Source organism: Wyeomyia smithii, chromosome 2 (genome assembly GCF_029784165.1).
Source record: "Wyeomyia smithii strain HCP4-BCI-WySm-NY-G18 chromosome 2, ASM2978416v1, whole genome shotgun sequence".
Lineage (NCBI taxonomy): Eukaryota > Metazoa > Arthropoda > Insecta > Diptera > Culicidae > Wyeomyia > Wyeomyia smithii.
The window spans coordinates 179,833,069-179,845,126 of NC_073695.1; positions in this window are offsets into that span (position 1 = coordinate 179,833,069).

Genomic DNA, 12,058 nt, shown 5'->3' on the forward strand with positions numbered 1-12,058 from the left:
TTGTAAACGTTGTAACTAAAAATTATTATATATGTTTTTTTTATTCTCGCTTATTTTCCGTCGGCCTAGTTCCGCCACTGTTGTGGCCAATCACCGACGCCCAGGGAGGCGACTCCACACCCAGGACCCTAACTCACGACCCGTTTATTAACGGACCGGCGCCAACGGCTTTACTTCCTCATGCGATGGAAGGCGTGATACCAGAGATTTTTCGCCTCAGAAAATCTCCCGGTGTCGGCTAGGATTGAATCTAGACCAGTTGGGTTGGTTGTGAGTGGATCACGCCACCTCACAACCATCGACACCTATGTCGGCGGTGGGATTCGAACCCAGGCGTCGAGCGTGGTTGGCAGAGACGTTACCAACCACACTAGGCCCCCGCTCAATTATATATGTTGAAAATAATAAAATGTAGATTTTTCAAATTACCCATGCATTTGTCTTCTTTTCTTAATTTTTATCATTTACAATTTTTTTTTATTAATAATGTGTATGCAATTTTTTTAAATGTTTTGATCTTTTGAATATAATGAAATCGCGCATATCTCTTAAAATTTCTTCGCCCGAAAATGAGTTATATATTTTTTTTAAATTGCTACAAACTTGAAAAGTTTCCCATAGCTTATTGCCGTTCAAAAGTTCACTCCTGTGACTACTGCGTCCGAATCTCTAAGTACATTCACTTCATTATTCTGTATTTGCTATCTTTAAATCCACGATATAAGATTTATATGTCTCGAATTCTGTGAGCAGATGATGATCGTCACAATGTGAAGAGTTAATTTAGAATTTTCCGCAAAAAATGCTAGTTAATGCTGCAAAGTAATCTGGTAAAGTGTTCTGGCGTAGCACGAAAACCACAAACGAATATTTTAGATTCATAGTGCTGCATCGTTAATACAAAACCGACATTAGCAAAAAAATTTTATATGACACGACGCGAACCCTTTTAAGACTTTGTCATTAGTTTATTCACCAAACTAGCACTTTCCGAAAATTCGCAACTATTACTCTGCGGATCCAGACCAGAATTAGGAACAAAAACCGGATCGAAAACGGACTTCGTAGGTCGTTGCGATTCTCGATTCGGATTGATGGAACCCAAGCTGAACTTTTCCTTTCGATGTCAATCACTACCTGTCAGTCTAAGCATGTTACTGCTCGCAATAACCAACCAACCAAACCAAGCAGCCAATCTCGTTCGCTGCATAATGTAAGCATGGTCAAAAGTGATAACTATTTTACGACACACTGCTTAAACGTCCAACAGTTGATTGACTGCTCACTCTTTGGCGAAGCATTGGCTCCGCAAACTGACTTAACATCACTTTGTATACCGCCAAGCTCCGGCCACAGCGATTGCCCATTCTGTTTGATATGTGGCCTGCACAAATGACGCTTTTTACTGACGCAATAGAATTTTATGCTCACGTTTGGTCTGCGTTATTCACTTTAATGATGAGCAACCTATAAACCAGCAGAAATTATTGTATTTCATATGTATATAATTGGGTTTGTTAGATTATGATGAGTCTGGTTTTACGGTCGTTCTTTTTGCGTGATGGAGGACTGACTGTTCAAGTTCGATGTTTGAGCATAATTTCCGTTCTCTTCTATGTGAATATCAGGTTTTACAATCATTCGCCAGAAGAATATCTGGCAACTAAACCGCAGCTAACTTTTGCTATAATATTCCCTAAAATCTCATGGATGTGGATGCTTGTACTTAACAATGAACAGGTTTAAAATTTAATTTTTATCTTTTAATGAACACGATAGAAGAAATTTACCAGAATCTATGAGTGTTTCAAATATATACGGGCATTTTACCACTATCAGTTCAATTGATTGTTTGCTCAATATTTTTTCCAATGTTTATTAAAATAATAATATTCCAGGGGAAACAAGTTAAGGCACCGTTTCTCCGTTTCTCTGTGTGATTTCAACAAATATTGTTCTACGCAGTTTCTTGTGAATATTGACACCTGCTCATATGTTTAAAATTAATTACCGTGCTCGATCGAAACCCGTACAGCATCGAAATCCGTACACCTTGATGTTTTTCTTAAGTAAAAGTTATAAAAGTGAAAATTCATATGATAGTTACATGTACGTATCCGTTGAGTTGTTGGCCTTCTGTTAAATTGAACTATGCGCCAGTAGGCCATGAAATAAAAATATTTAAAATAAAACATCAATCGTGTATCGGTTTCAGCTGTCATTTCGTTGTATCGTTAGAGAATTTACTAAGGAAACGTTCTTCAGATAAAAACGATTTTCAAGTGGGATATAAGTGTTTTACTCTGTGAATCTTTTCAAAATTGATGGAAAAGGTAAGTCTTTGTCATTTTCGAACTGTATATTGCCTAATAAATAATGTAAGTTGTATTTATTCAACAAAAACTGTGCCGTACGGATTTTGATTCTTTTTATTTGCTTGAATCGAAATCCGTACAGCGTGTGTATCATGCATATATTGTTGAACTTTCTTCTTGTTTTAGCATATAATGGAAGAAAACAAGTATAAATATACGGCAAACAATTTTAAACGAGCTGTGACTGAGGTGCGCAAGGGAAAGTCGTACCGGGAAGCTTCGAGAGGTTCCGGCGTTCCGGTTACTACGAAACGCTACGAAAATTGCACTATTTCAGCTGATATCAAAAATTTGAAAACCGTGTGAAACTTTAGGAGCAAGTTGATCCTCAAATATACTTTTTCGGTAATTTAAAGATAAATTATAAATAAAAGATGTTCATTTTTGTACTTCTTCATCTATACGGAGTTTAGTTTATTGTTGTATGGACTTTGATCCAGTCTATATCGCATGTGTGCGGATTTCGATTCAAAAGTGTACGGGTTTTGATTCAGACAAAAAACTGTGTACGGATTTCGATTCAAAACATGTTCTATTTTAACACGTTTTTTCGAGTTTCGAAGTGATTTTAATCATTTTGCTGGAAAATAGTGATAAAATATAAGTAGACCTATAACTAAACATGTCAGTTTAAAGCAATATGTGATTTCTTGATTTTATATTGACCGTCGAAGATTATCATGTGCTTAGGTGTACGGATTTCGATCCAGCACGGTAGCAACAGAAAGCTTACGTTATTTAAAAAAAAAAAACTGAATTTTACCTGTATTAACCTGGAATCAATTATCGCACTATTCCGAATTTGTTTAGCATGCTTGCACCCATCATGCAAATACAGGCCCCGTTCGATTTTGGCAACACGTTCAAATTTTTCATTTCAAAATTTTAATTTTTTTAGATATGGGCACCAATGGACTAGTTTTTGGAGTCCAAGTCATTATAAGTGTCGCTTGGTACGTTTTGGTTCAATAATCCGGAAATATCTGGAACACAACCTAAATAAGTCTGCATGTTGTCTAGAAACTTTATATGACCATCGAAGTAATAAGTGGCATGATACGGTTCCAATTACAGCTTTGATTATTATATTACCGGAACATGTTCCGGTCATATATCCGGAACCTGTTGACCGATTGCCACATTGCAACATTAGGGACCATGATACTTTTCTTTTGGCGGTTATTGAACTTAAATTTGTTAAAGTAAAAACGGGAAAACTAAAAAAAATATAAGTAAAAACCGTTCGATTTTGGCACATGTGCCATAATCAAACAGTGCCAAAATTGAACAGAGTCTGTAGTTATATTAGGGTCGGTATTACAGAAGCTTCAAAGAACAACTTCGGCCCCGTAACCTTGAAAAACCGAGTTTTTGAATTTAAAATTGTTGCTTGTTCATTGTTTTGATTCAGATAATTTCTTTTAGAAGTGAACAATTTTTTGGGGTTTGTGAGAGACGAGCTTCCAGCCATTTTACGAGCTTTTAGCTCTTCTTTGTGTTATTTATATAGAAGTGAAGGTATTTGGCTTTTGTCAAATGATTTACTGAAGTTCGTATAGAGAATCATTGTTGTCGTTGGCAATTCATCCAAAGTGAAAGTTTCGCATTCCAGGATGCAGTTATTTTTGTATTTAACAGTCTTGTGCGTCAGCGATTTTTTTCTCATGTATTGGAATTTTCTTTTAAAAAAATGGAAATTTCATGATAATTAGAGATAATTTAATTTTAATTGTGTCTGAACTTTCGGTGCGTTAAAAGAATCGTATTCGGACAGTTGTTTGATAGAAATATTCATTTGAAAAACCCGGAAAGTAAAAGAGACAGTACAATTGAAAAACAATGTTCTCACTTTTCTAATGGATGCATGTCTGTATATGAACTCATTTCTGATAAAAACTGTACACTTTGTATTGAGACAGACAGAAGAATAAATGTCAACTTGCCTCATAAAAAGAAGAACTCTAGACAATTGGGTCCTAAAGCTATACCAGTTTTTATATGTCATTTGAAAAACATTTGTTGAGTATCGAAAACATATCAGAGCGAAAGTATCGTTCCAGCTTGATCTCGACGTCACTTATATTGATAAAAATAACGATATTTAGTCAACCGTGTACCGATACCGAAAGCATCAATGCTATTACACGTTGCTTATTATTTCGCATGCACAAGTAAGCGGTCTGTTAGAGCACACCTCATTTCGATTTTGAAGACTTGTTTAAAAACTTTGGTGAAGCAAAATGCAGACGACAAACCCTCACGTAGTTTTAAAATTCAGAAATTCCTGCCGCTTTAATGTATGTAGTCATAAACACTGTTAGAAACAATTACTTACAGTTTTCTTACCTTCTAATATTTTTAGAAAAAACGGCCTCCAAAACCCAAATCCGGCCCTGGTTCCCACAACTGCTTATTCGAAAGTCAGTTTACGAACGTTGATATAACGTCCGTTAACTGAGTACCGGCTGTCGTTAGCTATTTCTATAGAAGGTACTGGTTCTGCATTGAAAGAACAGGGGAAAATAGAAAAACGGTTGCCTTTCTCCTATTGTTTAGCATTAACGGCGGTTACTTTGGCTGTGAACATGTGTGATCTGTGTGCCATTGAAAAATCTGTTCCTTTTCGATTCATCCTTCATGCTCGGTTTTCTACGGCGAAGAACATTTTAGAACATTCGAAAGTGATCATTGGTGGTACCGACATTTGGCAGCATTTTAGGACCATTGCTCTTTACACTATTATATTGCTGGCGGCTGTTGCAGTCAAATAATTCAAACTGATGAGAAGTATGGATGGTATGGTTTTCTCCATTTGCAGGCTGGTTACAAATCGAGATAGTGTAGCGACAAAGATCCAGAGGTGTCTGTCAAATATTTCTATTGAATATTCTATTCTCGGAACACAACAGACAATGAGCCCAGTTATTAACTAGCTTTTGTGTACATTGAAAGAAAGGTTGCAATTTGGGACGATTGTTGTTTGTTGTATTCTATTAGGTACTTTCGGCTATCAGTTTCAAGCTGATGTTCACAGATGCTCCGAAACTGCTCTCGCAGATAGCAAATTTCTTCCTTTACAGGCTTTATTGACTATATCACCAATATACGTGACTAACTGATAAGAAATGGGCCCTGTTGACCATGCTAGTAACCTTTGTCATGGAATATTTCTTTTACTTCCCTTCTTTTTGTAAATTAAAACTTAGTGTTTACATTATTTTGTTGCTGCAAAAAAAAATTGTTTTTTTGCAGTGTATAATTTTTTTAAGCAGTATGCCAAAATACATACCGTTTTGACTCAAACTTAGAGCAGTCTCAAACTTCGAACACTTCGGAATAAAAATCACATTATTATAGCTAGAGTAATCAAAAGTATGATTATTATATATCATTTTGTTCCTTGGAATGTCCTTCACCCAGTGATGTATAGCTCTTCACTGTAGGACCACTTTCAGGGAACCAGCAGGCGTTGAAAAAAGTGACAGTCAGTGTTGAGACGGTTTGCCTATCAATCTCTTAGTGATTACATTGAAGTGTTTGGAATTTGAATCAAAGCCGAGGTCTGAATTCTCGTTAATTTTATAAACAAAACATGTTTAAATCTATATAAATAGCACTTAATGGCAATGAAAATAAAATAAGCAACATGTTAAACCTTTAAGATCGTCTAGAAAATTCATTTTTCGTTGATTTTTTAGTGCAAGGAGTTACATCATAGCTTTTGTGTTCGAAATTTGATGCAGTACCGTAGGCCCTTCTAGAAAATTACACTTGAGTCTAAACAAAATGTCTATCCGCAGAAAATACCCAATTTACTAAGTCAGATACGCGTACAAAGTTTCATCCAAATCAAAAATGGTATTTTGCGTATTTTCAGATCATTTCACATTGGTCTACAGTTTGCTCTCTGTGAATCGCTTCCAAAGTGTAAATTCATTGAAACCCTTTTAATATTTCTATAAAGCGTGTACCGTGCTGGATCGAAACCCGTACACCTTGATGTTTTTTCAGTTTTAAGCATTATAAAAATGAAAATTCAAATGATAGTTACATGTACATTGTACATGTAATCATCATATGAATTTTCATTTTTATAATGCTTAAAACTGAAGAAAAACATCACGGTGTACGGATATCGATGCTGTACGGGTTTCGATCCAGCACGGTATATCTCTTATGACCAACACGGTTTTATGCTTGGTCGCTCAGTAAGTACCGACTTGCTTGATTTTACTTCGACTTGTATATCAGATATGGAACGATAATCTCAAATTGATGTTATCTGTACTGATTTAAAACCAGCGTAACAGAATATCAAGAAAAATCTGAAGGCTTTGTGCATCGCGGAAGTTTGTCTGTTAGCTGAGCTCGTACTCATGTGACAGAGTTCTACGAGTACGCATTTGTTTTTTTCTGTTCATCACAGTTTTCAAACTGCTCCGGCGTCCCACAAGGCAGCAACTTAAGCCCATTGCTAATTACGTTATTTTTCAACGACATTTGCTTACTGCTGAATATTGACTGTAAACTAGTATACGCAGACGATCTCAAATTGTATTTAATTATACGTTCTATCGACGACTGTCGGCGGCTGCAAGATTTTGGATACGTTTGTTTGTTGGTGTCTAGAAACTTGAAGACAGCATTGGTAAGTGTCAAACCTTGACCTTTCACGGCAAAATGAATCCAATTGTATTCAACTATCAAATTGACAATCGAGTACAAACAAAAGTTGATCAAGTTAGTGACCTTGCAGTTTTGATGGATGTCAAACTTACATTTAACCGTAGACCTACGTTTAAAAATACGACTAATCTTACGTTGGCGGGTCGTTTTCGACCCATGTCTATTTTGTATGGCAACCCATGGCAAAATTGAAGGAATATGGAAAACACATATTATTCAAATCGTTTCCTCCATAAAACTTCACATATTCTTCATTTTCTATTTTAATTTTAGGAACATATTCGTTATTACTACCAGAAAAAGAAAATCTTAATTATTCGACAACATTCGACGAGAATCAATGAACTTCTTCATACGATATTGTTTTCAACCGACGATTCCAACGAAATAAAATTAATAAATAGTGTTAATAATAATGCTACGAGTGTGAATAACAAAATCATAATGAGTTATGCAATACGACGTGTCGAAAACGACCCAGTCTAACCGCAAAGTCCCAAAATCAAATATCACTATTGCCATTTAGCGAAAAACATCTGGAGAAGGTTTTTTCGGTGCCCTAATGTGTAAGCAACAATGTAAAGAAATTCCAGCCAAATATGTATTATAATACGTTGTGGAAATATTGATTTTCAAAAAAAAAAAAGATAGGGTCGAAAACGACCCCAACGTAGGTCTACGGTTAATCTACATCGTAGTAACATAATCGGATTTATTGCGAAAATTGCTTACGATCCTCATTGCCCAAAGGCGTTGTATTGTTCCCTTGTTCGACCTCTTCTCGAAAATACTAGCTTGGTTTAGTGCCCTTAGCAACTCGAAATTGAATTTTCGGGCCTCGCAACGTCTTCGTCGTTCTACTGGATCATTAGAGCCCAGTTTTTACCGTAATAATTTCGGACTAAGCGATTCGCTAGTTTACTGCATTCGATCATTTTCTAAAGTAGATGATCTTTTCGACTCTGGAACACCGTTATTCAGGCTAGTGCTATTCATCAGGACTATATCGTCAGATGAGTTTTTAACAAATAAAAAGTAGAAGTATAGGTAATACCCTTCCAGATGCTTGCTGCCGTTTTCTAAAATATTGAAAACAGCTGAGAAATATCAAAAACACGAAGTGACTTAGCGCCATTTTGCAAAGGAGTGACGTTGAGGTATGGATAGGATAGTGTACCATGCTTGCCCTTCATGAGGTCGATCCACGTGTTTTGAGAATGTCCTCACTGCTGACTACCGTACTTTTCAGGCAAAACATTGAAATGGTTTTGCCACAGACAAACAGACGTGCGAATCGATGACGATTTCTTAGTCCATAAAAATAATAAACTTTTTGTTTAGTAGGCAGTAATGCCGTTGGTGTGGCTATAAGCAAGCGTGCACACTCATTAGCAAAGACAAAAGTCAGTAATGCCTCTGTGTTGCTATAGGCAAGCACCCATTATCAAAGATTAAAAAGTTTTTACTATAATTTGTTAGTAGAAGGTAAGCTTACATAGTGGTGCAAAAACAATTCCAGCCCTTAGCTGTGGTTGTCAAGAATACCCGGATTGGATAGTATTTGTCCATTTTCAGTTGACCGGAACCGGATTATGATGACTTTTGATTGTTTTTTGTATATTCTAGAAATCGGAAATCGCAATCTTGGTTTTCGAAATGTCGTCTGTGGTAGGATTCTGACCTGTGGGAATCATACCGGTGCCGAATACCTTAAGAGGTGGTAACTGGTTATTGTACAGTCGAATACACTTAAGAAACGAACGGAACAATATAATTACTGATTACGTAACGAAATTTCACTTTTTCTAAAGGATTTTTGGTGAAGTTGCGCTGTTGGTTGTCAAAGAATTGTTGTTTTGTGCAAAAATGACGTTGACGTTTTCAGTCTGTTATGTTCCTGTTTCTTGTGAGAATTGTAGTTTATGTTTATGTAATCTATTCTAACAGGTAACAGATTTCGAATGACCTCACCTCACCGCAAAGTGAGCGATTTTTGTGTTTAAAGTTGTACCGGGTCGGTAAACAATCATTTTTACAAGTATTTCGTTTCTTTTGCAAACGGTACGTTTTCCTAAAAAAAAGTTTCTGGAGTGCTGATAATGCATTGTTTTTTTTTTCAGCAAAGTTTTACGAACGACGACGTTTTACAAACATAAAAAACTAAGAAAATCGATTGAGTAGTTCTTCGAAAAAAAATTTTTTTTCAAAACAATCGCATACTAAGGTTCAAGTTTAGCGTCACGACGCCAAGATGCGCTTCAAATCGCTCTTACTTGCTTCCTATTGCTCAATTTTCTATTGGAATGTGGGAAAATCTTGGACCTACAAATACTCTAATCTTAGAAAGAATTTACCTGCAATTTTCGAAAATTTTCAGAGAATAAGATTTTTTTGTTATCGGGAATTTTAGGGATGCATATTTTTCCGAACAATTAATTAATGAAATCATATAATTCTGATGATTTATTTCAAAGTTCTACAAGTAATCTGGTTCCGACTGTTTTTTTTTTTTTTGCTATTTTATTGTAACTTCATTTGGGATCTTTTCAATCTTCTTTACTGACAACATTACATAAAAAATTACAAATGAAACATTCTGAACATCATGAAAAGTTTTTTGAGGATGGTTGGTTTATACTTGAACTAAATAAAACAATGGAGTAATCTTGCATAATAAAAATTGGTCCAATCATTGTAGATTTCGATCATGATACAACAGCCTGCCACTAAATATCACAGTAGTTAAGAAAAACATCATGTACATGCTACTAAAACCATGTAACGGCAGAGTAGTAACCTAATCGCTGTTGCGAAAATTCCAATTCCCAATATTGCCTGCACCGTCGTAGACAAGAATGAACCTGGTTTCTTTTTCCGTTACTCATCCGGAACTACAGCGGTCAAACGCTATTCATCACCAGCAGATGCCCTTACAGCTTTAGCCTTTTCCCCTTCGCTCGTTTTCCATTTCCCTCGTTCTTATACGATTTATGTGCTGCGTGCAGGATGATTCGAAAAATTCCGTTGCTGATAAAAAGAAGTTCACGAACACTAACTACACTTACTCGAAAAATTCCATTCAAGCGGGCCGAAGTTGCGGCGTAGTACAAACTAGTTTCATCATCTTGGGTTTTTTCTTCAAATATTATTGTCAATCAGAACAAGCTTGTTATTACTTTGATGGACTGATGTAAATTAGAGGCGAACGACCATCAGATCATTATTGCTCTAATGATAATATAAAAAAATATTCTTAACCCATTGATGGATAATGCTAGCTAATGACTCACACCCTTAGGAGTTTAGTTTCTGTCGGCTGTACCTTAGCAATTCTCGAATGTTGGTGGCGAAAAGCAAAGTCCAGCGCTCTAGGCAAACACCGAGCATCATGAATTAATCTAAACCGGTTCGAAGGAGAATTGAGTCGTATTCTCTCTTGTGGGACGTGAGCTGGAGGCTCGTCTCTATTCATCCAATCAGCGTGCACTGGATTTGAGGCACCGACGACGGGGCACTCTGCTTACAATTACAATAAGCTCTAGTGCAGCAGTAACCTTCTAAACAAACAACATTATTTCAGTTCAAATAAGGTCATGATCTTGTGATGGAGTTTCTTTCTACCCTATTTCGATGAGGCAGTATCACTGTAACATTTGTAGTGTCACTTCGCTTCACGTTTTTAGGCGGATTTTCCAGAAAGGCGAGTGGAAACTGTATAATTATCTCAATCACTCAATCAAAATAATGAAACAAAACGAAGTACAAATACACTTTGAAATTGCAGGTAATACCGACTAAATCTAAAAAAAAAGGCTAAACTCTATCAAAATAATGAGACAAAACGAAGTACAAATACGCTTTGAAATTGCAGGTAATACCGATTAAATCTAATAAAAAAGGCCAAACTCTATCAGAATAATGAAACAAAACGAAGTACAAATACACTTTGAAATGCAGGTACCTAATACCGAATATATCTAATAAAAAAGGCCAAACTCTATCCAATCGCTTAATGTATACTTTTCACAAATGATTTTTAATGGTATTGTAACGGTATAACATTGTTCATTAATACTTAATTAATACAAAATTTTATAACCTCATAAAAAATAACCAATCAAAAAAATTCGGTCAGCCATTTATTTGCACCCTTCAAATGCAAACACTTACGCATATCTCATACAACTATACTGAATTTTTATAATAATGTTGAAAGAGTGACGAAAGCTAACAGAATGAGTCTCTTTTTTCAATAATTAATGTTCCTTACTTAAAGAGCCAAACGTGGCCTTGGAAGTATGGTTTGGAAAATGATCGCTAATGGCTATTGAGCTTCAAGCTTAATAATTAAAAGTATGCAAGGCTTAATGAACCAATAAGTTTCTCCGAAAACCAAAGGTAAGCTGCGCCGGGCAATTATTAGCGGGCATAAAATAAATCATTAAAATGTACAGAATCGAAGAGAAATAAAATTAGGAATTGCAAAAGTCTTTGGCAGCACTTATTACAGATTCGTTATTATAACCATTTATGATACTTTCCATTTAAATGATGTATCCTTTCAAAACATCAGAAAAGCATGTTGATTTGACGTTGAATTGCTCAATTGCTATTGTTTATTCCTGAACTTGATTTCAGAAACGACAGCTTATATTGCGCCATCAATTTTTTAATTTTATTTTATACTGCAGTAGGATGTATATTTTATGGGTATGACCGCAGGTTGTGAGATGAAATTCACGGTAACGGACACCAGCAAACGAAACGGTTACATTTTAGGTCGGGCGCACCTTAATAATTCAGACACGTTACTCAAAAGTTAAGGAACAATTATTAGGACAGCACAAACAAAAATTGTGCAGATGAAGATTTGGTGGAATAGGCGATTAAACCTAAACGTCAGTTTTGAACTGTTTTTCAGTTTAATAACATGAATTTCATTAACAATTTTGACTTTAGTCAGTAATCCAGTGAAATACAAAGAAAATCCAACATCA